Source organism: Falco biarmicus, chromosome 8 (assembly GCF_023638135.1).
Source record: "Falco biarmicus isolate bFalBia1 chromosome 8, bFalBia1.pri, whole genome shotgun sequence".
In the NCBI taxonomy this organism is placed as follows: domain Eukaryota; kingdom Metazoa; phylum Chordata; class Aves; order Falconiformes; family Falconidae; genus Falco; species Falco biarmicus.
In genome coordinates, this window is record NC_079295.1 from 27452256 (window position 1) to 27476608 (window position 24353).

Genomic DNA, 24353 nt, shown 5'->3' on the forward strand with positions numbered 1-24353 from the left:
TGCCTCACCAGAGCATCCAGTCTTTTCCTTTTGGGATATTCCCTCAGTTTCTGGTTTCATTGGGAGTTTTCAGTAGCAGGCAGACTGCCTTATTTCAGATGTTTGTGGAATTGAACAGCAGAGAGAAAAATGCCAGGGCTCAGACCTTTTGCTTGAGAAACGTGAAACTTCCTTTTGATATATTCCCCCTCAAAACGTGGTATTTATTTAACAGGCTCCCTGACTGACTCTGGAAACCTGCTATTTTGACTCAAGAATTTTTCTCAGTGAATTATATTAGATAAATATAACCAAAGTGTGTGATTATGCTGGGTCGATTAACTCCTGATGTTAAAACAGAACCATTCCTTTGGCTCTGTTCTCACCAGCAATTTGTCACTGGTTTATGTCAAAAAAACCCACCCCTCCCTATGACTGAGTGATGGAAACTTTAAAAAGCCATTAAATTGTGCCCCTGCAGTTAATTGTTCCTGATGTTGCTTCTTGTACCTATTCACAGTCACATTTTTTTCTTCTGCAGACAAGGTGCTCTCTTGCAAGACCTGGAATTAGCACAGCACTGCACTTCCCTCGGTGCTTTTCCTGCAGTGGTAGAACATGTATTACAAATCTTAAATTTAATCCTTTTTACTTCGCTGGAAGAGAGAGTCTGAGCTAAATCCTATAACATGCTGACTATCCTCAGCTCCTGCTGTCGGCAGGAGATCCCAGAGGAAGAGTGCATGTGTGGATCATGTCTTTTCTTATATTCCATGAGTTCTAAACTGTGGTATTTAAGCTCTGTTTCAGACATCTTATATCACATTCCTGTCTAGTTTGCGCTTTTGTGAGATTAAAATAGTATTTTTGTCTCCCTTTTCCCTTTTGTTTCCCCAGCATGTCTAGTAAGACAACTTCTCCTGCACAGTGAATGGTTTTGTACTCTGAATACATCCTAGTGCCACAGTGGGATAGCCATCACACAGAGTCTTGGTTATACCAAGTTGCTTGCAAGCACTGATAAGTACCTCTATTGCCAAAACCCTGTCGAAGTGCCAAATATCACCACACCCAAACTGCTACATTTCATATTTGGAGAAGAGAAATGCATTCATGTACTTTTACATCTTTTTCCTTTTCAGAAAAAACCCAAACTGTAGAGCTTAGATATTTGCAAGAAGGAAAATTTACTCAGGGCTAGGAAGGCTGGAAAATCCCTTTGATTCAGTATTGCAGCAACCAGAAAATTCCAAAGAATGGTAAAGTGGACTTAATAATCACCTTGGCTCTGTTTATCTCTAATAATTAATTGGCTCTGATCCCTATATTTTTGGCTTGATGATAAAAGTCCACCTAAGCAAAAATTAATTTTATTTAAGGAAGGTTCCTGGAATATAAGCAGGACATGGGTTAGCTGCTGGAGATTTGCCAGGCATGAGGCAACCAACCTGCAGTGCTTGTAGGCATTTTATTCTGCAAAGAAACTGCCTCCAAATATCAGTGAAAAAAATGACAGCAGTAACACAAGATTGTGCCCAAAGCCAAAAGAATTAAATGGACTTTGGTAAACAGGTCTTGCAGAAACCAATTGCTCATCCAGATTCCAAAAACCTTCTCACAGGCTGTGGGGTCTGAGCAGCAGACAGCAACCACCTTCGGGGGGAGGGTTAAGGGTCTTTGCAGACAGTGATACTTTTGGACACTGGCTGACAGAGGCAGAGAAAGGAGACTGTGGCACAAGGGAGTGAGAAAGGAATAATACTTTGTCTTAATCCTTTGACTTCAGGTATTTCCATGAGTTAAACCAAGAATATGGTTCCCAGGGATTTTGGGAAATGAATGGTTGTCAAACCAAATACCACCCCCATGACACCCTCCCTCCCTCATTGTAAACAGTCTTTAATCACTTCATATTAGGCTTCACCAATGGGAAATGGTGATTAATACTGTTTACCGCTAAGAATCTCTTGTTGCTTTTTTTACTAAGGATTCATTTAGAACCAGGTTGTACTATGGATATAGGGCTACCTTCCTTTGAAATCACAAGTCAGGGAGCCTACTGCCCTCACTTATTGCTTTATGATGGCATTAAGATAAATGAAATGAGAAAGAGGAGGTCTCCTGCTCTCTGTGGCCCTTCCCTGAATAGCTGCACAAGCTCCTTAGAGATTAGTAAGCATTTATGGCCTCATTTGCAGGAACAGTGGTGCAGGGCAGATGCAGCTGTTTCATTTGTTCAGTGCTCACCAGTGAACAGTCTATCTGTTCTGGTGTCTGTTGAAAACATTGACACAAAGTGTTTCTTAAATTCATCGTAAGCTGGGTAACCGGGTCTAAAAGCCACTTCTTCAGTAAAATATTTGAGTTGAAGAATGTAATGGATTAAGGAGATTTTTTTCTTTTCTTTTCCTGTTTTTTTTTGTTTTTTTTTTTTTTTTTCTGGTGGGATTAAGTCTAGGTTAACCGAGCAATTTAGAGGTTGCGAGTAGAGCCTTGTGAAACATTATGTTGGTGCCCTGAACAAATAGAAGGCAAATTTGCTTAAAGATCCCTTATGGTGCCAGCACTCCTCCAGGCATGCAAACTCTGGTTTCTATGTGTCATATCAGTACTTATGAAACACTCCCAAGCTGGGCCATTTGCTCTGGCTCATTTTTCCGAATCAGTAGGATTCAGGCTGAGCTCATGGAGAGAACCAAACAAATATGTTGTTGGAAACATCGCCACAGACTCAAACTGGTTCCAGTCTGAGGCAGGAATCAGGAGCTCAAGTCTTGATTTTTTCCTAAGCAAATGTGAAGCCCATGGAAATTATCCATCTGCTGGGAAGTCAGTTGCAGTTGTCTGCTCAGTCGCCTGTCTGTGTATCAAGCATGCTGATATGTCTTTAAAGCTTTCAGTGGCCATTAAGACTCATAGGCTCTTACTTTCTGCGTAACACAAACCACAAAATTTCATTGGGAAATCCCCTTTTCAGGCTCACAACTTCTGGCTGAGAGTGAATAAACCTCATGATAGCAGCATTTCACCCTCGCAGCAACACATCTTAGTGAAAATGGCTCCTACAATATCACGTGCCACCTCCTCCTTCTCTCTCTGTCTTTTCTTTCTTTTCTTATTTTTTCTTTCTTTGTGTGTGTGCGTGTGTGTGTTGTAAGTGTGGACCAAAAATGGTTATTTGCCCCACACCTTCCGTAGCACTTTTCTTGAATGATGCAATCGACCTGAGCCGCAATGGGGAACCAGTGGTGTGCAACTTGATGAAATACACACAAGATCAAAGCTGAGATGGTTCCGAGCCAGAGAGTGGGAATGTGGGTCTGAACTTTCCCAGAGTCTGAAGGAGCTGGTTCAGCCCATTGTGAAAGCCCTGGGTAGGTTCCAGGTACACATTTTCCTAAAATGTGGAGGTATTTAGATCATTATCTCTTATTTGAGCCTATTAAAATGAATCAGCTTCTCTGTTCACTACCTTTATAATTAGTTCGATGATTATTTTTTTTAAGAAACTTTTATGGCAGTATGGTATTTGCTTGAATGTGAACAGGAACATCATGTTTAAAGATTAATGATACATAGCACAAGTTGAAAAGGGGTTCATAACCTTACATGGGATCTTACTCCTTTCTCGCAGTTCCAAACAACACAGCAGTGCCTGCCCAGCAGATAACGTTTCTTCCAGCAGCTGCTGTGAGAGAGTGAATTCCTAAGGGGCAGTAAGTGCTGTACTGGCCAAATGCACCTCTGTGAATAACAACCCCTACCCATTTATTAATGCATTATGTAATTAACGTTAAGAATAACAATGTGGGTATTAAATTTTCTTAACACTCTCCAGTGTAAGTTCTTCTTTTCATGGATTTATAGCTTTGTCAAATTTTAATCATTTGGACTGAAACTTTCCATGTTCATGCTCTGCCTCAGGCTGGCTTTTTTTCTGTTTTGGGTTTTTTATTGTTTCTGGTTTGTTTTGTTTTGTGTGTGTGTGTGTGTGTGTGTGGAGGTTTTGTTGGGTTTTTTGGTTTTTTTGTGGTTTGGTTTTTTTTTTGTAATTAATGTTTTAACAGTCTGACCATTTCTGAAAAAGAGATGGAGGAAAATAGATTACTCTTCTAAACCAGACATTTTTTCCCTAACTGTTTTTTCTTGAACCAGTTTGAAATCTTAAGGCTTTCAGGAGAAAACCTGAAAGGGAATGAACTGAGAAAGAAGGTGCTTTTATGTTGGGGTTAAACCCCTGGACATGGCAATGCACATGAGGTTCTTACACCTGGTAAGAGTTGAACGTGGTCCAGCGACCAAAGTCTTTGCATGCTGTGTCTGAAAAATGCCAGTTTATAAGTTTTTACATGGCAGGCAGATAAGTTGAAATCCTAAACTGAAGGGCATAACTGCAAAAAACCAGCGGTATAAGTGGTCACAACAGTATTTGTTCTTTGAGCTACAGAAAAGCGCAGTGAGCTACCAGCCTCATGGAAGGTCATGGTTATTAGTCTCAGCTACCCAGTTTTTCAGTTTTCCATTTAAGTCAGCCCTGTATCACTGCCTGAGGAAACAGATAGGGACCATTTATACATCTAAAAAATAAGTTTGTGGAAAGGTTTTACAAGAGATGTATACAGAGCTAAGATCCCTTTTATGACAATCTGCCTTTTAGAAAGATTGCATACTAAAACTAAGTGATTGATTGTGTTGAGTGTACTGGCTTAGGCCACATTTCCTCCCAGAATCAGGAAGAGAAGCCAGGATTTTGAATATCCGTGTATTTTTGCTGGCTAGCAGAGACAGAAATGTATCTCATCTCCCTTTAACCATCTGTTCTTGTACAGTAACAACATACTACCTCTGCCAGTTGCTCCTTCAGTTCAGATAGCAACGTGCATTCAAAGGTAGTGGGCTCTGACTGGTGCATGAGGCTTATGCCACCTCTTCCTCCCCTCTCCCTCACTAGCATGCACCTAACCAGAGTAATTACAGATCCAAGTCTACTGCAGAGTTCACTGTAGCTTGTTGAGTCTGCCAGCCATTATGGAAGAGGAGTCTGAATGTGCTCCCACATCCGTCCTGGATTAGTTCCTCAAGCACTTTATCCATGGGCTTCTCTCTTTCAAGCTACTGGTTACCCACAGCCACTGCCTGAAAACCATGAGGAAGCCACTCCCAGTGCAGGCTTGTTCCCTTCAGCGTGTTTTCTCGTAGGAAGACATGAAAGGCGAGGAGGAAGGAGATAATCCATACTACTTCAAGAGCACTTTTGTTAAGATGCTTATTTTAGAAACATATCTTCCCTTGAACACCCTAAATTCTTCAAATCTTACTCTCTGCTGAAGCAAATGTTTAGACTAGCTGAAGTCAATAGCACTATGAGAGTTTGAAGACTGGGGCTAGGAAGGATGACACTTGATTCTTTCCATGCTTTTCTGTCACACTTCGCAGTCAGTGGAGCTGGCAACCTCATGACCTTCTGTAGATATCCAGTGACAAATGACTGGGCAGCTCTGGAGATATGGCTGAACATTCAAGGTGTTTGCTTTCCCCATGAACTTCAGGACCTCTCTTTGTTTCTGCCTGAATCAAGGCCTCTTACCAGCCAGGATGCTGTAGTCTCTAACTGGTAGGTTCTACTCTCCAAATTCTGCTGTGAGCAAAACAGGTGCAGTTTTTTGGTTTGGTCTTTTTTTTGGTGTGTGTCCGTCCATGTCCCGCCTCCCCCCCCCCCCCCCCCCCCCCCCCCCCAATTGATTACTCCAATTATTCACTTTATTATATGAAACCTAAGGAAAAGATGAAGTGCACTAATTCCTGGCCACCTGCCAGTTGCAGCTCAATCATTAGAAATTACAAATTGATGCTGGTTGTTTTGTACTGTTCCATGGGAAGATTTATGTCTTTATGTAGCCAGTGCTGATGGAATAAATTAAACTGGGCATGAAAAAGGAATAAAGATTTACTCAGCATTTCAAAGCCTGGCTTCATTGCCTTATGAAAGAGTGTGGCAAATATTTTGTAGACATGCAAATATATCACATATCGCTAACAAAGAAAGCCTGGGTAACTTGCCATTAAAGCTGTGACATTTCACCCCATGCCCTCTTATTCCCAGAAAAGTCCTCTAAGCTGCTGGGAAAAAAAACATTGCCTTCTCCCAGTGCAGGAAAAAAGCTTACTGGGTTTCACAGTGACCATCAGATTTTAGAAATGGACCTGAAATGAGACCCAGCCTCAATCCCATCCTTCTTTCAAGCTGAACTGTTGCCCCTGCCAGAGAGACTGCCTCCTTAAAAAATAACTGAAAAGGACAAATTGGCTTTGAATTGCTCCACATTTTGTTTTTCCGGGAGAAATGTGTTTGGTTGAAATATAAACTGGAAGTTTTCAGGTCCTTAGGGCCATTACTACTGAAGCACAATAGACTGCAGAAGTACAGAGACTTTAGAAGAAGAGTGTGCAAGAAACACATCGTGTTGGAAAACTCTGCCGTGCCTCTCTGTGCAGACTCTCTGGCAGACAGTCACCTGGACCGCACAGTGCTTACGCCATGCAGGGCTTTTCAGTAAACATATTGGCACTCTGATATTATTTTAGTTCTCATTTTGAACAAGGGACTGCCCAAGGAAAGAGACTAGACTTAAACAGATCATCTTTCCTCCAAGCTTGCCGCCAGCAGGAACTGAAGTTGGTTTTCATTCGTGTCCTTTTGGCAAATCAGCTCTGTGACTTAGCCTAGATTATGTGTTCAGAGCTACGTACAAGGATTTGGGCCATTCTGCTTGCACTGCTTGGGCTGCATTGGTCACCTTTGCCTAGGCCTTCCTCAAGAAGAAAAAAGGACATTGATTCTGCAAAACTGTCAACATTCCAAAAAAAATGGTCAGACAGTTCAGGGAAAGGAAGGAGTTAATACCCACGTCTTGCCCAAAATATAAACCAGGTAAGGGTATACGAGGGTTTTTTTTCTGTATTTTACATTAATGGTCTATTTGGAAGCCTTGGTCTCATGTAAGACTTGACCTGAAGCATACTGCCTCATGCAAGAACTTTGCTATTTGAGACTTCTTGTTGCAAATGCATTTCTTTGTCAATGACTGCTCATGGCTCGGAGGGGTGTACTCTACTCTGAATTAAAAGCTGACTGGACAGCCAAGCCCAATGAGTGGTAGTAAATGTAATTACATCCCTCTGGTGGCCGGTCACAAGTGGTGTTCCCCAGGGCTCAGTATTAGGGCTGGTCCTGTTTAATATCTTTATCAATAATCTGGATTAAGAGATTGGGTGCACTCTCATTAAGTTTGCAGGTAACACCAAGTTGGGAGAGAACGTTGATCTGCTGGAGGGTAGGAAGGCCCTGCAGCAGGATCTGGACAGGCTGGACCCATGTGCTGAGGCCAGTTGTATGAGGTTTAACAAGAAGTGCCGGATCCTGCACTTGGGTCACAGCAACCCCAGATAACTCTACAGACTTGGGGAGGAGCGGCTGGAAAGCTGGCCCATGGAAAAGGACCTGGGGATGCTGGTCGACAGCCAGCTGAACATGAGCCAGCAGTGTGCCCAGGTGGCCGAGAAGGCCAATAACATCCTGATTTGTGTCCAAAATGGTGTGGCCAGCAGGACTAGGGAAATGATTGTCCCTCTGAACTCAGCACTGGTGAGGCAGCACCTTGAATACCATGTTCAGTTTGGAGACCCTTGCTTAATGAGGGATGTAGAGGTGCTGCAACGTGTCCAGAGAAGGGCAATGAAGCTGGTGAAGAGTCTGGAGCACAAGTCTTATGAGGAGCAGCTGAGGGAACTGGGGTTGTTTAGTCTGGAGGAGAGGAGACTCAAGGGGGGGACCTTATCACTCTCTACAACTACCTGAAGGAGGTTGTAGGGAGGTGGATGTCAATCTCTTCTCCCAGATAACAACTGACAGGACAAGAGGAAACTGCCTCAAGTTGAGTCAGGGGAGGTTTAGGTTGGATATTAGGAAAAACTTTGTCACCAAAAGGGTGGTCAAGCACTGGAACAGGCTATCCAGGGTGGTGGTGGAGTTAGCATCCCTGGAGGTGTTTAAAAAACATGTAGATGGGTGCTTAGGGACATGGTTTAGTGATGGACTTGGCAGTCCTGTGTTAACAGTTGGACTTGATGATCTCAAAGATCTTTTCCAACCTAAATTATTCTATGATTCATAGCAGGTTGTTTCTTGGATGACTTATATTTCATTTTTTGCTTTCAAATGTACATATTGTGTGAGTCCAGCTATGAAGTCATTCAAATAAATAGTCCTTTTCCGTTGTCTGTTCATGGACGATTTGTTGCTGGGATTTATCCATTCTGATTGGGCAGTTTGGCCACATGGTTCATTTTAAATTCACTCTTTATAAGTGTTCTCTCTAAATGCACTTGTTTCCAGCCTGAAATGGGTTTCATCCTTTCAGCATATAAAAGAATGCCAAAACTTGTGGGATTGGATAAGCACAGGACTGAACACAAAGTCATTTGCTGGAACGTTTAATGAGGAGCAAACAGAAAGGGAGTGAGTCAAAGTGAAATTGCTGATTAATACAAAAGTGTATGCACAAAAATCCATGTGTATGACTCATCCAAGAGAGAGAGGCCCCAGATAAATCAGACTTGCTCACTGTAAAGTGAAAATTTGGAGAACTTTCCTGGAAAATAATCTTACAGTCATCTTTCTCCTGATCCATCTAGAGCAATCGGACTCCCACCATCTGCTGAGGCTTTGTGGGAAATGTTGGAAACTCGCCTTCCATACACTACTTAATTTTACAGCCTTCCTGCTTATATAGCTACTCCTTAAGTGCATCGAAAGAACGTGGTGTGGAGAGTGCTTAAAGACCAGGACCTGCCAATGCCCAGATCATCCATTCAGTGTCCTTGCTGAATAAATAATAAGAACAAGGCAATATGAGACAGTCTTTAGTCCCACTGGACAACAAGGATTTCACACACTGTTGAAGACCTCAAGAACACTAGAGACAGCAGCAGATGCTACAGCATGGATGCACTAGAAACAGTTGGCTTGCAGTACTGAAAAGAATTTGTCATTTGCAAACTTGCCCATGAATAATAAAAGATAAATGTACTGGGAGATAGAGATGTAGATACTACCTAAACTCTGTTTTCAGGCCCATTTAAGCAGCAAAGGTGTGTACCATGATACTGAAAAGTATCTGAATCACCTAATAATTTCTTAAGACAACCTTTAGAGTGTGTGAGGAGGAAGAAGGTAGCTGGTCTTGCTAGCACCTTGACTGCTCAGTTTGCTTGGAAATTTTGATCCAAATGGGCATTTCTCAGCCTTCTGCTGTCAGCCACATTATAATTCAAGAAATGGCATCACTGGAGAGTGACATCAAAGCTATAGGGGCAGGGGAAGGAAGAAGTGAGGGCTAGAACATGACATAAACATGGAGAAAGCCATCCTTTTCTACACTTTAGAATCTGTACTTGGCACAATGTGTACAACTTGTCCAAGGACTGTAACATGTTTATTGTCTGGCAGTTGAAACAGCTCAAACTACTTGCATGGAAAGGCCATGTTGAAAGAAGGGGTCCTGTGGTCACAATAATTCCAAGTCTTTCCCTCCTCCCTCTTCTCTAACAATAACTCAAATGGAAATTTTCACCAAATCTGAAGATGTCACTCTCCAGTGATGCCATTTCTTCAGTTGTAAGATGGTTGCACATATTATAGGAGGTAAGAGACAAATAAATACATAGCTTTTGGCCAGGATTGGTTCTCAGGCTCTATTCTGAGCCAAAAACCTAAAAAAAAGTGGTGAAAAACTGGGAGACAGGAACATGGTTTTGTTTACACAAGAAGCAAATACTGAATGTGATGAGGATCTGAAGTGTCCATGACAGAATCCTTTCTCAGAAGGTTAACTTATTGACTGTAGTAGAGCCATCCACTGCTAATAATGCAGTGTTCACTCCAAGGCTTTTTAAGCAAAATCCTCACATCTCAGTTCCTCAGCATGGGCAAAATCTGTGTTTATATCAAATGAACTGATTCCTCATTTGGGTATGTCTTTTCTTGACCAAAGTCCTCAGTGAACTCTCAGAACTGCAATTACTAAGGGTATTTGAATGGAAGATTTACATGGAGGCTTAATCTCCTGTTATGGCAGAATAAAATTGAAGGAATGCGTAGCATATATGGCAAAGGGCAGGTTTTGATATTTGTCCCAAGAATAAGCCTCACAACACTACTAAATGTCACTTTTCCTGTAATTTGCTTAGTTTTGACATTATTCCATTTTCCCTTGAGCCATCCTTGAGCTGACATTAACGGGATGTACTCCATTAACCCCAATGAAGTCAAGGCCTTCAAAGCTCTTAGTCTGACAGTATTTTCCTTTACTCTGGGGTGTAAATCGGCTTTAATGCCAGGACTGCAGGCACTGTAATCTAAGCCTGGAAAAGTTAAAAGGGTGTTGCAATGCATGTAAAATCTATATGAAATAGAAGGATGCTGTTTTTCCCCTGAAGGAAATAATTTTTTTTATTTGTTAAGCACTCTGATGTTCCCTTGGAAAGGCAATGGTTTTTCCTTTTTTTAAAAGGGGAAAAAACAAGTACAAATTGCTTCTGCAAGGAAATACCAGCCAATTATCGGTAGATGTAACTCTGCAAAGTGTTAGTGGCGAAATCTTTCAGCAAGAAGCATAGGGCCAATTTTGAGGCCAATTCCTCCTGGGTAACCCAACCAAATCCCACAGCTCAATGCTGCAGAACACCCAGCCCTTCTCCTGCCTCCTGCCTCAAAGGCTGGCTTTCATAGGAAATTATTTTACTTCTCCCATCCACCTCAGAAACTTGGCTCCTGCCACTAAATAGCCAAAATGGTTTTGAGATATTCCATTAAGGCCTGAAGCCACTGACCTCAGTGCTACAGAATTTCAGGCAAGATGTCCCTTCTGGTTTCACTTCTCTCAAGGAGCCTGAGGTCAGAGGGTGTAGCTGTAGGTTACAAGCATAGAAACAGAGAGAGCAAGACCAGATCCTTGCAGAAGGGAGGCCTTGAATGTGATAGGAAAGGAGTTACCTGGTTTCAACCAGACTTTCATTTTTTATAGCTGGCCTCAAGGATATTTGGATTCTTTTCAACTATTTTAAAGACTTTATTTGTCTATTGGGGGGAAGGGGGTGGTGGCGGGGAAGGGGGGCAGAGAGACAATAGGTAACCTAGAACATCAGCACTAGAAAGTGGAAAGAAATGGTGTCCAGCCCTTTTTTAGAATAGCCTGTTCTGAAGAAAGGCAAAGGACTGGCTTTGATACTTCAGACTTCCAGAGAGGAAACCAATTCAATATCAGAAAGGAAGATGCGTGGGTTGTCCCAAGTACAATTGATGGGTTTAATGTTAACATTATGAGAGTCATGCCAGAGATTTTCACTGTGACAGAAACCCAACAGTAGGTATAGGTAAGACGCCCGGGAAAAATAACACTGAAAATACAAACCGGAGTCCAGATGGCTCTCCCAAAAGAGACACTTGGAAACCTTACTGGCAAAAGGAAAAAAAAAAAATAAAAAAAAATCCCTGTCTTTGCTGCCCCTTTACAAATAGGACTGCAGATGAAAATTAATGCAATTAGCTGAACGACCTAGAAAAAGGCAGAGAAATCTCTCTTTTCAGAGAGTTTCTTGTGGTTGGACCAAAGTCCCATTCATGAGAAGAATCCAGCAAGAATTTCACAGCTTACTGAAGAGTGGTTCAATGCAATCTGGGTAAATTGAATGCAATATTTCACTTTAGTCCTGTGTTCAATGTAAGCCAATCACATTTCCACCTAAGGACTCAAGGGAGTCCTCAACATAACGAGGCAGTGAACCTTGATTGGGTTCCTAAGGGATGGGTAACCTCATATCACACAGTATCATTCAAAATACTGAATTTCTTAAAATCTTTCCACTACCTGTGGTAACAGAGAGCAGGAGCCATAGTTCAGCTAGGTGTTTCCAATGATGACAGCACCCACAGGGTTAAGACACCAGTCATCCCAGAGTTATTTGTAGCTCTAACTCATTTCCCTCTTTTAAGAACTATTCTTTCTTTCCCATAGTCTGGCATAAAAAGCCCAGCATCTAAAGCCTGATCTCTGCTGCACAGAAAAAAAACTAATTCCTTGCCCTCATTTCCCTTTATGGCTCCATCCACTCGTGCCATTCCCCCCAGCCAGAAAGGCACATAAATGAGACATAAGGGAGCCTGCTCTAACAAGACCCCATGAATCTCCTATCCCTGAAGAGCTTTATAGGCATTTTCCCTCCTCCAGGGACTCAAATGCAGCATCTCCAAATGCCCCTACCCTCTGCCAGCCCAGGTCCTGGGAACTTGAGTTTATTCCCAAACTCAGATGTTCCAGCTGACAGCATTAAGCAGCGGCTGCCAAGCCAACAGGCCAATGAGTGAATGGATTTTATTAAAAAGAAATAATAATTTTTAAGCAAAGCTGAGTGAACTTTATCTTCACCTTTGAAATAGAATGGATATCAAATGTCTAGATTAGACTTCACTCTTTACCTTTTGGCCCTTACAAAACTGATGTAAATCATCCCTCTGCTTTAATTTCTTTGGTACTTTCCTAACTGGTATGGAAGAGAAAACATTTTGGTTTTTACATAAATTCTAGGGAACTGTTTTTCAGCTTGAGTATAGTGATACAGACACGTTTCTAAGATGTGAGTTTCAAATAGGCATTTGTGTCCATATTTGAATGACTACAAAAGTTGCCTGACATACAAAAATACAACATCTACTAATTATGTGCCAGTTGTGTTTGATATGAATCTAGAAATCAAGCTGCAAGCATTTTGTTTTGAACCTCTGAGCCAAAATGTAAAGGCCTGATATTTAGGTGCAAATGAAGCCTGTTTCTATTCAAGTCTTTTTTGGTACTTCTTTTTATTATGTCATTAAGAATATTCCTAGACAATGAAAAAAAATATTAGCTTAACTAAATAGGGATTTGCAGTGGTACCATAAGAATCTGAACCAAACTTCCCCAGCAGAACAGGAAAAAGAATGACTTTTACTTGAAAGGAGGCTTTTTAGTTAGTTTTACACTCAAAACTTGAACAAAAAGGTCAGCATTTTTTTCTAGAAAAAAAATTCCTTACTAATGAATTATTATTAACAATGTTTGAAAAATAATGTAAGGGTAGTTTGTGGTCATTCAAACCATTTTACTTAAAAAACATCTGAAATATTCTTTTTATTTGGAACTAGGCAGGTACTTGCTGAGAAAGGATGTCTGCCTCTCCCCACTGACCTGGTTTTTCCTTTCCTGTGAGTTTCTAGCCCAGGCTTTTCTGGACCAGAGAGGGTTAATATATGAGAAAGAAGGGTTCCTGGTAATGAAGAGGAGGAGAGGAAAAGCTTTAAAAAAAGTTTCTGCAGTCTTGTCTTGCTGACTGTTTCTAACGTAATAGAGTTTTTAAAGGGCTTTTAAATTAAATCATTCAGCCGGCTTTGCTGTGTCACTTTCCACTTCATGAGTTTTTCATAAAAGTCTGGGAACAGCTCTGGAAAATGTAGGAGTGAGCGTTGAAGGATGTATAATGGACCACAAGAAGGAAACCCCTTTGCCATTCAGTTCTGAACTCAGAATTTACCTAACGTCACCCTGTTTGGAAGTTCCCACGAGGTGTGAACATAGCCAAGTTTCACCTGCAAAGCCCTGAGAGGTGCAGGTCACAGTGGTCTCTGCATCCTGTACCCATACAAAAACTAAACAACTCTTGCACATCCAGTATCCTGGCAAACCTCCCAGGAGGCTGGGAATAAGTGTCACAGATGGGGAAGCAGATTCTTGTAGATTAAAATGTTTTTCTGAGGTCGTCTGGTAAAACTGTGGTGGAGCTAAGACTGATGTAGGATTTCTGGAATCCTAAACTTAAAGGGCAGAATCACTGGTGCTGAAGAAGATGTGCTTGAACTGATGTTGAGAACAAATCGGTGTTCTGTAGTTTAACTTCTTATCAAGGGTATGTATTGTGTGTGGGTGTATGTAACTATGAATTTAATGCATATGCATACATATGATGTATTTCTAATGACTACCTTCTCCACTTATTTCAAACAGTCTGTGACCATTCACTGTGAAGAAGAGGGACAGAGTTTGAAGCCAAGTTAGGTTTTCTGCAGCTGAAATTAATGTGTCCTTGTTAAGGTGTTCTGGCTACAGAGCTGGAATAATACCCAGAAGTTATACAAATGGTGCCGAATCAAATACAGGGACCTTATTACAACACAGAGGAGTACCTGGCAAGGAATAATAATGTCAAGGTAAAACTCAGTTGATGATTTCTTACCCATGTGTATCATGCATCATAGAATAGAAAATCCTTCCCTCCATTGTTTGTTGCTGTTTGGAGTGTGGGGGGCGAGGGGCAGAGGCATTAGCTTTATGCAGAAAAAGAGCCTTTTGAAGGCATTGTGGAGGGGACTGACTTCTCTCTTGTTCCTTCCATTCCTCTTCACCTCCCATGCTTCCATTTATTCATTCATCTATGTTCAGTCCCTGTTTCTCTACCTAAGGTTCTAGTTATTCATCATTGAACATGTCCTGTGCTGGTCCCACTACTGTAACCAGAAGACGTTCCCAGTGACCCTGTGAAAGTCATTAGAAGAGTCATTGGAGGGAGACAGCTCAATGTCCTTGTTGATAAGCCAGAGAAGCTGTAAGTCTTTTGTCAGACAGGAGTTAAAGAACAAGAACATTTTTCAGCTGTGTCAGATCAGACAGCTCAAGTCTGAATATGTTCAGATATGCCTTGTCGTTCCAAATAAATACCGTCTAGTCTTTGTAGCTTCTGAGGATTGTTCCACTCAGATTTTGACCTTAAGCTACATTCTCTGCAGCCCCGATCCAAAATAACACTGCTAATTTCAGTGAACTGAAGCACTGAGCTGGCTATAAACAGTCCAAAGGGCCCTGTTTTCCCAATGCAAGGGAAAGGCCTCATTGGGCAGCCCTGAGATGTATGGATCGTGTTTAGTCTACGTGATTAAAAATAATAATAATAAAAATATTGTTCAAGCCAGAAGGAATTTACAGGCTGAGAGCACCATGGAAAGCAACTACCTTAGTCTGCAGAGTGAAAATATTCCAGAGAGACCCAAATAAACTCCTGTTCATTCTATTAATTCATCAAACTTGGCCATGTATCATTGGCCCAACACAGCATCCTTTCCTAGGCAATAATCTTCCTCTTCAGGGTCAGTCATGAGCTGTGCCAGATTCCTCCCAGCCTGTGCAAGCTTGATTGGCACTGGGCATCAGCCAGACAGCCAGCTTTTCCTCATGGAGTTCAGGTTCTCAGATACCAAAGAGCCCCTTCCAGCAGCATTAGGCATAGGGTGGTACACAGTTATTTATATAAGGCTCAGATCCTCAGTACCCCTTTCATGGGGAAGGAGATATGTCTGAGATCACACCCTTAGGAGGATCACATCGCTCTGGAGCTAGGAATGTTGGCCTCAAGATAATTAGGCCAGACGCATTTCAATGGCAAATTGTTTTTTTCACAGTCCAAGCAGCCAGGCACATTTGCCTCAATTCCCAGGATAAGTAAAAGTTAGAACACTGAGACACTCACCATCATTCAGCTTACAGGCTTAGATTCTTTGCTGGGAGCTAATTTGGGAACACTAAGCAGCATATCAAGGCCATCTCAGCACTGCCATGTACAGCTGCAAAGAGCCATTCAGAATCACAGCTGGACGCCTTTTGCCTTATCTTAACAGCTGCCATAAATATTCTCATCCAACTTCATGTTGGGACAGGAGGCTAGAGATTTAGCAGCACTGATGGCAAGATGTGGTCTGGGAATGATGGATAATCATTACAAGAATGAAAATTTTGATTCTCTAGTATTTATCTAGTGAATCCTGTGTTTGTTTGGAAAAGGAAATTCCTGGATGGAAACTTCAATTTGTGATTCTAAAAATCATTACCATTTGACAGCATGTGTTACAATTGTTACTAGGCAGGCAGCATTAAGCTCTTGCCATCTCTTCGGATCCTTTGTGTGAAAGGACCTAATTATTTATTCTGGATAGAACAATGTACTGACTCCTCTAAATTCACTTTATGGATGCTCATTTAAGAGCAATGAAAGTCAAGGTGAATTCAGGCAACTCGGGTTTGTAACTCTACATGCATAGAAAGAGAAAGCCAAATTCACGGCTGAAGTAAATGGGAAAAAGCTCCACTGAGGTCAATGGTTCCACTATCACTGATTGTTGCAATAAAGCCTGGGTAGGTATGTGCAAAGAAAGTATTAATCATTTTTATCTTAGAAACCTACACTCATTCCATAGCCAAAAGGTATAAAGTAAGCTAGCCAAAGGCAATCCTGCACCTCATTGAGGGTGGGTTAAGTGACTTTGCCAAAGAGGTAAGCATGGCTTACAGGACAAAAGCTATTATTTTTAATAAGCATAGAGCTTCTGTTTAAACAGAAATACGTTCATAAACAGTACAGACTGCCATACAGCTTTTTGAAGCACTTGGATGGCAGCAAAGACCCTTTAAGTTAGAGGCTTGTTGTGATCTCATTGGTCACCCATTGTCTAGAGCCACCACTGCTGAACATCCTCTAAGGTTAGGCGGTTCAGTGCAAAATGGCTTCCAGCTTCTCTGTCCTCAGTAGACCTCCAGATTACCCAGAGACAGAAGTGACATGTTCCTCTGGGGAACATGTGCGCCTGATTAGTCATCAGTCTTCTGTCTGAAGATCAGAGGGGATCGCAGTCAGAGGAGAAGAGAGTAATGCAAGCAAATAAATTGTACCATTCAGCAGCAACATAGTGGGTAGGAAAGCAAGGTGGGACTCTATGTTTCCTTTTCACTCTCAGCTCACTTCCATTGACTATGCAACACTTTCTGTTCCAGAACCACAGCTATGACCAATGAACAGGACAGGACTTGATTTCATTTTATCATGTTGTCTATTTGACCCAGGCACCAACTGAGGAGATGTTTCTAAGCTCTTTAGATCTGCCGCACAAGCCTGGGCTAAGCAAGGCATGGATTGTATACAAAGGAGCTAGAGTAATTTACATTTTCTATGAAAATATGCATCTGGGTTTAACTTCTTTTAGAAGAAGAAGCCAGAACACCAGATCTGAGGGCTGATATCCTCATAGCACATGCAACCAGAGTACACATTTCCTTGGTTGACTCTTGACTTGCTTCATGCTAGGCACAAAAAACCCCAGTGCTGCTATGAAGGTCAAAGATCCATGGTGCATGGAGTGCTGGGGCTTTCAACCAGCAGTGTGGTGTGGGAGGAGGCATTAGAAATGTGTTCACCTGGGAAAAGTTCAGTTGACTGTAACACTGGAGAGAGAAAATGCTTTGGTTTTACTCCTAAATCATCTGAAGTTTTCTAATTCTCTATGCTAAGGCAAAAGTAATCCCAACCGCCCACCAAAGCCAGTCATCTCCAAGAAAACCTATCTCATCTTGTCCCAGATTTTGTTCCTCTGGAACTGAAACCCAAGTTCATTTCCAAGGAAGGTGTGGGTTGTAGATGTCTGAGTGTGGAAAGAGGTAGCCACAACTCAGAGCTGTAATCTCAGCAACTAAGATACTGACTTTTTCGTTTACTGTGGGGCCTTGCATATACATATCAGAACCAACTCAAGCAGCTTCACTTCAGTACCCAGAGCTGCCAGGAGACTTGCTGTGACTAAACCCAGAAGATTGTGCTCTAAGGACTTCTTCTGACCCCGGAATGAATACAGAAGATTATTTTGGCCTCTTTCTTTGTCCCAGCCTTGGTACTGTAGAGCACATAATATAATCCTTTGCTACAGATTATAGTTTCAGACTATTTGATAAACAGGGGTCTATTTTTAGGCAATAAATTTGCCTTGGGAAGTTGTGGAATCTCCATGTCTGCATGGTTTTAATAGGAGGTTAGACAAATCATTTAGGCAAAAGCAATCTTGCCTTAAGGCAACTCCCAACTCTGTTTTCCATGACTCAGTATATTATAAAGAGAGAGGAAGAAAAGATATTTAAGCATAAATTGGTAATACTTGCATCTTTTTTACAGGAGGCAAACAGTACTGTTTGGGGACAGATGGTGAGAAAGGAAATCAGAGAGGAACTGAGGAGGAAGTGTGGCACCAGAGAAAAATAACTGAGGAGGAAGAACAAATGGTTGGAAATTAGATTTCTGACTAGAATTTGGAAGCAAAGCAGTGGTGCCTCTCCCCACAACTAAGAGAGTCAGCAAAGCCAGGATATAATTAATACTGAATTTTAACACACTGATTCAAGAAACATTTTAGATCCCCCTCCTTTGAGCCAGCCACCTTCGTGGAAGAGTGAGTGAGCAGCTAATGCTGGGTTGGCACAGTTAGTGTACCTTTAACAGGTAATCCATAAACACACTGAGAATTTTTGCTCCATCCTCCATCCCCACTTCAGTTCACTTAAGCTTTTTATTGAAGCTGAATTTCATTAAAACCACAGCTACAAAACCAGCTGTAATCCTTGTGTCCCTCTATTTCTGTATACACCTGTCTGCTATACTTTGCTCTTGGGATATGATCCGTTTTTTTGAATCTGTGTCTGTGCAGCCTGTGGGACAAATGGGAGGGGAGCATAGCAGAGGGCTGATGATAACATGAAAGTCATGCAAACAGTTCCTCTTCTAGCAGTAGTATTCACCTTGATCCGAGCTTTTTATGAGACACTTTTGGAGCCTGATCTAGGGAGACGTGTATTTTCCAGGTCACAAGTGGAGCAAAAGGGGAGTGGGATTTGTAGCCAGGGATTTCTCAGTCTGAGTCGATCATGCTGGGGGGTGGGGAGGTGGGATTCTGTTTTAGCTTCTTTATCTTCCTCCAGGTTTGGCTGCATTGTCTCAGCTGTCTTTGGTGAGGGCTTTACCAGTCATCTTCCATTCTGTCTCACTGTGTTGACAGAGCCTGCCGCACTTAAATAAGAGATAGATATTTCAGGGAGACACATAGCAGCTCCCAGCAGTATTACAAGGAACACGTGTGTAAGGGAAAAGAGCATTTCCCATGCAAACCAGGGTTTGTGTGCTCTGTCAGATAAATTACGAACTTTTGTAGCCACAGAGGAAAAGGTTCTTTCTCCCTTTTATTAAAATGGGTGCTGCATCCCATTGTGGATTGAAAGAGCTACTTGGCTGCCCTTGGATCCCAGCTGACCTCCAGCCATAAGCCTAGGCCTTTAACCAGAAAGGAGGAGGAACCATCAATCTCAAAAAGACATTGTCTTCTGATTATCTCTGGTGCCAGTGTGTGTGAAGCTATAGAAAGGAAAAGAGAAGTTCCAAGATAGCTGCAGGTGAGGGGTATGTTCCAGCCTTGACCAGGCTTTTATTCTGTCTGGTGCTGCACAAACTGCTCTATCAGCAAGAAGTGTCTCTATACTTTAGGTATGAATTTTCTGGAAAAGACTAAGACTGTTCTCCTCATCTCCTCCTGCCAACACCACTCTGCCCAAGTGCACCATGTTGTGTCTGGAGGCTCTACCAGTTTCTTTCCTTGTCTGGCCTTGGATTAACCTGGCCCTATACATCTAAAGAGTCAGTTCAGAGAAGTTTTTGACAGGTATGGGAAAGGAATAGGCATCAGTTTAGTGGGGATCACTGAAGGAATGAGGAGATAGGACACTCACAGGTACCTCAGCCAGGATAACAAAGATGTCCCCATAGAAAAGAAGCCATAGATTACATGGCCTAGTCTTCTGCTTAGTTGCCTGCAATGATCAAAAAAGGATTGATGGAATGGTTTGCATGGAAGGGCTTTGGGTTGGAGACCAGGAGGAACTGCCTGGAACAAGGTCCAGATGGACAGTAAGACTGAAAATCTTGCACCAATGAAGTCTATGGCAAAGCTGCCGTTGATCTCACTGGGTGCTGGGCATTACTTCTGGTCTTTCCTTGTCCCTGGAAAAAAATGTATTTGTCTAATGAAAGACATGTTCTCACCTTCATCTACTGACTTACCTACCAGCTGGGGATTCAGTGTTAACCTGTTGGAGAACCAGCTCATCCCAGAGAAGTATCCTACCTATATCTTGTTGGAACTCTTGACCCTGATGTATAGGATTTCTGTCTGTGAAGGCTAGAGGATGGGCTTTATACACCAAATTTTGAGAAAAATAACACAAGAGTGTTCCACTGATGTCAAGAAGAAAGTGATGGTTTGTTAATATAATGCAGCCCGGAGGTACCACAAGCAAAGCTACACTCAAGCCAAGTGTTCTTTCTTGTTACCTTCCCCGTATCTTTTCCACTGTGCTCCAGCCTGCACTTCACCTGCAAAGCTTCACACAGATTGCTCCATCTTTCCTTTTTAACTGCTACAGTTGTGCTTTGCCCCAGTATTGGCTTATGAGTCATTGTCACTAGCACCAGCTCTAGAAGATGGAGACAAACCCAGTCAAATAGTCCTGTTGTGAATGGTTCAGCTTCAAATATCCTGGGGGTTTCTTTAACCATCTTCTAGTGGCTGGCTGCTTTGTAACTGTAGGTGAAGAATTTGTTTCCATCCAGTTCCTGTCTTCATGCTTTTGAATAGCAGCCTGGTCTCTGGTATCTCAGCATTCAACATCTCTTGTATCTGACTCCTCCATCAGCTGAAAAACTCTTGGTGTCCTGATTTTGGCCTCGGCTACAAGTTTTTTCTTCTTGTGTGTGTATTTTCATCTTCATTGCTATCTCCCTATAATTTCTTCTAACTTTGGTGCCTTCATTGCAGCAGCCTGTCCATTTAGCTTGGCAATCTCTGAAATGGGTAGTGTACCCGTCTCTCTTCAGGCTGGGACAACCCCCTTTTCATGGGATACAGAATGTTGGCTTTCTGGCTCGGTGGTCCCTGAGCTAGCAGATCACCTGGTCCTGCTGAAAGTATACTGTAATGCTGGACCAAATCACTTTTTCTGATTATGTGTCATCTTAAAAAGAATTCTCTATTTCTGCCACTTCTGACCTTCCTGAATTTGAGAATTCTTGGAGGAAGATATCATGGGTGCAAATTCTTTTTTGTTGTCAAATTGCATACGTTCTGCCAACATGTACTATTAGTCACTGTCCAAGCATAGTGAATCATACCGTGCAAAATGCCCCTTCAGTTTTTAATCAGCACATTCTGGCTGAGGATCCTCAATATTTTCAATGTATCACGTAGAAAAGAAGTTAGCGTTAATAAGGCAGATGTCATATCTGGGAACCAAAGCTTCAAGAATGGGCCTCCACTTTGCCAGCTGCTAAGTAACATGACCTTGAGAGGGAATTGTTATAAGTTCTGTAATTATTTGACTGTTTTGAGTCAGCAAAAGTATAATTTATTACACAAAGTGTAATTTATAGTTTTGCTTGGATGTGCTGCTTCTTGCTCCTCCCCTACAGAAGTTCAATGTGCTGTTCAGGCCACCTTCTCCCCACTAGGTATTTCCTACAACTCTTTCCATCGTCAGATGTGTTTCACCTCCAGTGAAACATGGTGGTATCACAGCTACACAGGTTCATCATCAGCAAAGGAGAATTCTGCAGCAAACTACCTGTCCCCTGCTGGGTGTCAGCTGATGAGACACATGGACTTCATTCCTCTACACCCAAAAAACTTGTACCACTGCAAAGGTGTTTCACACTCTTGGATGCTTGGAGCATTGCTTGGCTCCTGTTGAAAGTATTTAGGTGTTGCTGAAGATTCTGCTGTAGTCCACAGAAATCTTACAGATTTTCACCCTGGAACTGTCACTGAGAAAGGAAGTTACATGATACAGACTCATTCCAAGTTAGATTGATGGGGTGGGTGGCTGCTTCTGCTGCCAGTGGTGGCTGAACACAACCACACGCCAGGAATTTTCCCTCATGATGATGCCTCCTCACTCAGTCACCTTTTCCCTAAATTTTGAGAAGAGCAGGACATATATTAGGCAGTTATTCCATTCATTGCCCATGTGATCTTCCTCATGATGAGTGGGGATGTTCCCTACTGCACCAAAACATAGGCTTGGCTTCTGGGACGTCAATCTGAGCCCAATATAATAAAGAATTCTTTTTTCCTTCCACTATTCCAGGTCCATGCTGTAAGGCAGTCTGCGTTGGAGGACAATATCTGAAGCAAACATTCCACAGTGAATATTTTCAGAGGTTTGGACGTACTCCTTGAAAGACAGCAGTGGTTGCTCCAAGGCCTTCCACCCTCTGCACTGGAACTGCTCTACACACACAATGAGGTCCAGAAACATGGGGTTAATTGAACGTGTTGGTTCCCATATGTCCACAACATGGAGGGACCCACTGTCTGTCATATCTATGACTCTGGAGAGCTTGTATTAATTAAGCACCTCTTCATTACAGACACAAGATTTTACTCCAAGGTCACTCTGAAGCTCCAGCAGCCACTCAGTTTCCATTCAGGCAGCCCTGTCTATTGCTTCCCATTGCTATTTCATCTCCAGTCCTGCCCATGGGGTGATGAGCAAGTGATGGGAAGGAGGTGGGCAGCAGCAGCTCTGACAGAGCTGGACTTTCATGTTGTTCCTCTGTATTTGATGGAGAACAGTCCATCTCCCCTGCACAGTGAGGGATGCACAAAGTGTCTGTATTTGGAGGGAAAGGACGAATTGTGCTGATATTGCCAACTGGCTCATCACATGTGATTGGGAGGCTCTGATGTAGTCATTCTTTTCTACCACCCTCACTGACTCAGATCTCCTGCTTGTCTCTGATGGGACTGAGTCGTCTTGGCTCACTGTATCCTGGGAACCATCTGCAGGCCTGAATCTCCTCTTCTTTTATTAGTACTTCAGCACCTCCATGGCATTGTCCATGTTATGACAGAGCACTGGCTCAAAATCTGAAGAAATTCCTCTGTTTCATTTATCACCTCTCAGCATGGCTAGGCAAATTGCTTCTTGTGGCACCCATTGGGATCCAAGAAGGGAAAAAATAGTGTTGCCAACACCCCCTTTTTCAGTTATACAAAGAAGGATTAAAACACTGCCTTATCAACTTTTTCATTTTTTAACTGTGGAAATGTTGTATTTCTTTTTTCCTCAGAGAAAATGACTCCTTCCTTTTGACATGGGATTTTTTTGCAAGTTTACACATTTCTTTTTGGCCTTACCACACTGTTCATTTGTGCTCATTGTGTATTAATGAAAAATCTGAGAAGATAAAAATGAGTATTATTTGAAACATTAAGATTCTCCTGTTCAAAAGAGCCCTTCATTTTGAATTTTCCAGCTTTTCTTATTTTTTAAAACTCAAGAATGACACAAGTTAGCCTACTGCAGAACAGATAAAGTATTTCTTCGATACAAAGTGTGTTTTCCCACATTTTGCAAAGAAACCGTCAGGTGGGTCTCTTTCTTCTTTCCTGTACTGTTTTTCTGTTTCTCAGAACCTCCGGGAAATAAAATCCCCAGTTTCCCAGAGCCTTTGCCACTGACACACACGTTTGCTGGACTGCAGTGCCTTTCAAGATCTATCTGAAAACTGCCTCTGTTTTGAACACTTGGTGGATGCACTCCAGCCAACATCATGGCTTCTTGCCCATCTCTCCCACCCCAGCCCCTTCATCTGGCTTCTTCTTTGCTGTTGTTGCCACTCTGAAAGGGAGCTGCCCAAACGGCAGATTTTCTGTCCTTTCTCCACATCACTTTGCTTGGAGCTATGCTCTGTCAGGGTTGCTGCTGGCTAGAGTTCCCAGTCCCTTTGGTTTCACGTCTTTACCCCCCCACACAATGGAAGGTGGAAAGTATCTTGTATTATGTTCAATAGGGTGGGGGGCAATAAAGGGAAGAAACCAGTCACTCCTGGTCACAAGGGATCCTCCAATTTGCCAAAAACAACCAGTTCAGACAGGATTCCCATTCCAAGCTGGATGTGATGATTCAGAAAATCATCATGCAGATAATGAGCTGTTTATGAGCAGGTCCTGTATGTTAACTTTGCTGCAAAGCTGTGAATGACCCTTGCATCTTGGACTCTGACCTTGTAGAGGGAACCTGAAAGAGATGAACAGAGAAGAACCCAAACCTTTGCATCAGCAAAGGAAAACACACTGTTTTCTGAAAAGGCCACCTGAGAGTTGATCATCCCATGAGGCCCCACAGAGGACATCTGCTCCATGAGAGTCAAATGAGCACATGTCCTTGTTGGCCTCTGCTCTAGGCCACTACATGGAATACCACCATCCCTCACATATCAACTGGCCCAACACCAAGCCTGATGAAAGGCGGAGCAGATCTTTTCCTCAAAACCAGATTTCTAGCTAGAGTGAAAGAAAAAGAACATATTTTTCCTTTCTTCCGCTGTGCTGGCATCTAGCCATATAGCAGCCAAAGAAAGCTGAAAGC

The 24353-nt window shown here is 42.3% G+C and overlaps 1 long non-coding RNA gene across 1 annotated transcript; it reads left to right on the top strand.

Moving 5' to 3' along the window:
• Positions 1–13748: 13748 nt before the first annotated feature.
• Positions 13749–23784, top strand: LOC130154132 (uncharacterized). Its single transcript, XR_008823611.1, has 2 exons — positions 13749–13977; positions 22068–23784. It is a non-coding gene; the product is annotated as an uncharacterized LOC130154132 (long non-coding RNA).
• The last annotated feature ends 569 nt before the right edge of the window (positions 23785–24353 follow it).